Raw genomic sequence first — 5,000 nt, 5'->3', positions numbered from 1 at the left:
CCGGACAAAAATCGCCGGAAGGCATGCACGCCCTGTATTTCGTTCGAGGGACGTTGGCCGGGGTGCACGCAATGGGAGGCCCATCGCGCACACCTACTCCCCCCGTGGGGGGGGGGAGAGGGGGTGCCGGACCACCACCCCCTAAAGAGCATTAGAGATTTTACAGATATGCTACCAGTAGACGTTAAAATGTCTGAAACGGGGACACTTTTTCCAAACAAGCAAATCCCACACCGAGGGTGCGCAGGTGCCGATGGTGGTCGAGGCATGTGCCCGCAACAAGGGCCAACGTGAGCCGATGGTGGTCGAGGCAACCGCCCGCACCAGCTCGAGGCATGTGCCCACACCAAGGCCCGGCATGTATCGATGGTGTTCGACGTAGGGGCAATCTTCTGCTGATGGTGGTCGAGGCAAGAGCCCGCACCAAGGGCCAGCGTGTGCCCATGGTGCTCGAGGCAACCGTCCGCACCAGGGCCCAGCGTGTGCCGATGGTGGTCGAGGCAACCGCCCGCACCAGGGCCCAGCGTGTGCCGATGGTGGTCGAGGCAACCGCCCGCACCAAGGGCCGGCTTGTGCCGATGGTGTTCGAGGCAACCGCCCGCACCAGGGCCCAGCGTGTGCCGATGGTGGTCGAGGCAACCGCCAGCACCAGGGCCCAGCGTGTGCCGATGGTGGTCGAGGCAACCGCCCGCACCAAGGCCGAGCGTGTGCCGATGGTGCTCGAGGCAACCTGCCGCACCAGGGCCCAGCGTGTGCCGATGGTGGTCGAGGCAACCGCCCGCACCAGGGCCCAGCGTGTGCCGATGGTGGTCGAGGCAAGCGCCCGCACCAAGGCCGAGCGTGTGCCGATGGTGGTCGAGGCAACCGCCCGCACCAGGGCCCAGCGTGTGCCGATGGTGGTCGAGGCAAGCGCCCTCACCAAGGCCGAGCGTGTGCCGATGGTGGTCGAGGCAACCGGCCGCACCAAGGGCCGGCGTGTGCCGATGGTGTTCGAGGCAACCGCCCGCACCAGGGCCCAGCGTGTGCCGATGGTGGTCGAGCCAGGAGCCCGCACCAAGGGCCGGCTTGTGCCGATGGTGTTCGAGGCAAGCGCCCGCACCAGGGCCCAGCGTGTGCCGATGGTGCTGGGGGCAAGCGCCCGCCCCAGGGCCCAGCGTGTGCCGATGGTTATCGGGGCAACCGGCCGCACCAGGGCCCAGGGTCTGCCGATGGTGCTCGAGGCAACCGCCCGCACCAAGGCTCAGCATGTGCCGATTGTGATCGAGGCAACAACCCACACCAGGGCCCAGCTTGTGCCGATGGCGGTCGAGGCAAGTGCCCGTACCGAAGGGCAACCTATGCCGATGATGGTCGATGCATGTGCCATCACCATGCGTCATCATGTGCCATTGATGGTCGAGGCCTTGGCCGAAGTTCGATTTTGAGCCACGGTGCCCATGCTTGGCTCCAGCATGTGCTGGTGCCGCATTTTTTTCACTCGGGACAGCATCGCCGGAGCATCGCCGGAGCATCGCCGGAGTACCGCCGGAGAACCTGACCGGCGGCATTGGGGTTCCGGCGATTGGGAGGGGGGCCGGGGGGGTGTGCGCACATGATGTGCGATGGGTGCTGGTACTTGGCCTTGTGTTGGCCCCCTATCCCTCATCAAACCTCTGAGAATTCACACCCCCTTAAAGAGCATTTGAGATTTTACAGGTTTGCTACCAGTAGCCGTTAAAGTGTCTGAAATGGGGACACTTTTTTCAAACGGTCACAAAATCTTCTCTACTTCGAGTTTTTAGCTGAATTTTTTTGTGCATGCCAACAAAAATAGAAGGATCATGCCTACAAAATTTGGGGCCAAAAATCCTTATAAAAAAATTTTAAAAAATCCCGAACCGCAAAAAGTTTCAAAAATCGTGAAAAATAGAAAACGAGTCATCTTCCAACGAAACTTCACGTGAAGGCTTAGGGGACCATTGTATGAATTTACAAGCCATAAAAATGGCATTGGCACGGCAGAAATTTGAAGATGTGCCTAAACCCACCAGGGCCCAGCGTGTGCCGATGGTGCTCGAGGCAACCGCCCGCACCAGGGCCCAGCGTGTGCCGATGGTGCCCGAGGCAAGCGCCCGCACCAGGGCCCAGCGTGTGCCGATGGTGGTCGAGGCAACCGCCCGCACCAGGGCCGATAGTGTGCCGATGGTGCTCGAGGCAACCTGTCGCACCAGGGCCCAGCGTGTGCCGATGGTGATCGAGGCAACCTGCCGCACCAGGGCCCAGCGTGTGCCGATGGTGGTCGAGGCAAGCGCCCGCACCAGCGCCCAGCGTGTGCCGATGGTGCTCGAGGCAACCGACCGCACCAGGGCCCAGCGTGTGCCGATGGTGCTCGAGGCAACCTGCCGCACCAGGGCCCAGCGTGTGCCGATGGTGGTCGAGGCAAGCGCCGGGCCCAGCGTGTGCCGATGGTGCTCGAGGCAACCTGCCGCACCAGGGCCGAGCGTGTGCCGATGGTGCTCGAGGCAAGCGCCCGCACCAGGGCCCAGCGTGTGCCGATGGTGGTCGAGGCAACCTGCCGCACCAGGGCCCAGCGTGTGCCGATGGTGCTCGAGGCAACCGACCGCACCAGGGCCGAGCGTGTGCCGATGGTGGTCGAGGCAAGCGCCCGCACCAGGGCCCAGCGTGTGCCGATGGTGCTCGAGGCAAGCGCCCGCACCAGGGCCGAGCGTGTGCCGATGGTGCTCGAGGCAACCGACCGCACCAGGGCCCAGCGTGTGCCGATGGTGCTCGAGGCAACCTGCCGCACCAGGGCCCAGCGTGTGCCGATGGTGCTCGAGGCAACCTGCCGCACCAGGGCCCAGCGTGTGCCGATGGTGGTCGAGGCAAGCGCCCGCACCAGGGCCCAGCGTGTGCCGATGGTGGTCGAGGCAACCGCCCGCACCAGGGCCCAGCGTGTGCCGATGGTGCTCGAGGCAACCTGCCGCACCAGGGCCGAGCGTGTGCCGATGGTGCTCGAGGCAAGCGCCCGCACCAGGGCCCAGCGTGTGCCGATGGTGGTCGAGGCAACCTGCCGCACCAGGGCCCAGCGTGTGCCGATGGTGCTCGAGGCAACCGACCGCACCAGGGCCCAGCGTGTGCCGATGGTGGTCGAGGCAAGCGCCCGCACCAGCGCCCAGCGTGTGCCGATGGTGCTCGAGGCAACCGACCGCACCAGGGCCCAGCGTGTGCCGATGGTGCTCGAGGCAACCTGCCGCACCAGGGCCCAGCGTGTGCCGATGGTGGTCGAGGCAAGCGCCCGCACCAGGGCCCAGCGTGTGCCGATGGTGGTCGAGGCAACCGCCCGCACCAGGGCCCAGCGTGTGCCGATGGTGCTCGAGGCAACCTGCCGCACCAGGGCCGAGCGTGTGCCGATGGTGCTCGAGGCAAGCGCCCGCACCAGGGCCCAGCGTGTGCCGATGGTGGTCGAGGCAACCTGCCGCACCAGGGCCCAGCGTGTGCCGATGGTGCTCGAGGCAACCGACCGCACCAGGGCCGAGCGTGTGCCGATGGTGGTCGAGGCAAGCGCCCGCACCAGGGCCCAGCGTGTGCCGATGGTGCTCGAGGCAACCGACCGCACCAGGGCCGAGCGTGTGCCGATGGTGGTCGAGGCAAGCGCCCTCACCAGGGCCCAGCGTGTGCCGATGGTGGTCGAGGCAACCTGCCGCACCAGGGCCCAGCGTGTGCCGATGGTGCTCGAGGCAACCGACCGCACCAGGGCCGAGCGTGTGCCGATGGTGCTCGAGGCAAGCGCCCGCACCAGGGCCCAGCGTGTGCCGATGGTGGTCGAGGCAACCTGCCGCACCAGGGCCCAGCGTGTGCCGATGGTGCTCGAGGCAACCTGCCGCACCAGGGCCCAGCGTGTGCCGATGGTGCTCGAGGCAAGCGCCCGCACCAGGGCCCAGCGTGTGCCGATGGTGGTCGAGGCAACCGCCCGCACCAGGGCCCAGCGTGTGCCGATGGTGGTCGAGGCAACCGCCCGCACCAGGGCCCAGCGTGTGCCGATGGTGGTCGAGGCAACCTGCCGCACCAGGGCCCAGCGTGTGCCGATGGTGCTCGAGGCAACCGACCGCACCAGGGCGGAGCGTGTGCCGATGGTGGTCGAGGCAAGCGCCCGCACCAGGGCCCAGCGTGTGCCGATGGTGGTCGAGGCAACCTGCCGCACCAGGGCCCAACGTGTGCCGATGGTGCTCGGGGCAACCGACCGCACCAGGGTCGAGTGTGTGCCGATGGTGGTCGAGGCAAGCTGCCGCACCAGGGCCCAGCGTGTGCCGATGGTGGTCGAGGCAACAGCCCGCACCAGGGCCCAGCGTGTGCCGATGGTGATCGAGGCAACCTGCCGCACCAGGGCCCAGCGTGTGCCGATGGTGGTCGAGGGAACCTGCCGCACCAGGGCCCAGCGTGTGCCGATGGTGGTCGAGGCAAGCGCCCGCACCAGGGCCCAGCGTGTGCCGATGGTGGTCGAGGCAAGCGCCCGCACCAGGGCCCAGCGTGTGCCGATGGTGGTCGAGGCAACCGCCCGCACCAGGGCCCAGCGTGTGCCGATGGTGGTCGAGGCAACCGCCCGCACCAGGGCCCAGCGTGTGCCGATGGTGGTCGAGGCAACCTGCCGCACCAGGGCCCAGCGTGTGCCGATGGTGCTCGAGGCAACCGACCGCACCAGGGCGGAGCGTGTGCCGATGGTGGTCGAGGCAAGCGCCCGCACCAGGGCCCAGCGTGTGCCGATGGTGGTCGAGGCAACCTGCCGCACCAGGGCCCAACGTGTGCCGATGGTGCTCGGGGCAACCGACCGCACCAGGGTCGAGCGTGTGCCGATGGTGCTCGAGGCAAGCTGCCGCACCAGGGCCCAGCGTGTGCCGATGGTGGTCGAGGCAACCGCCCGCACCAGGGCCCAGCGTGTGCCGATGGTGATCGAGGCAACCTGCCGCACCAGGGCCCAGCGTGTGCCGATGGTGGTCGAGGGAACCTGCCGCACCAGGGCCCAG

The sequence above is a fragment of the Durio zibethinus genome, unplaced genomic scaffold (genome assembly GCF_047325235.1).
Source record: "Durio zibethinus cultivar Kanyao isolate XHJ-2024 unplaced genomic scaffold, ASM4732523v1 HiC_scaffold_391, whole genome shotgun sequence".
Lineage (NCBI taxonomy): Eukaryota > Viridiplantae > Streptophyta > Magnoliopsida > Malvales > Malvaceae > Durio > Durio zibethinus.
This window is presented reverse-complemented; position numbering follows the sequence as displayed.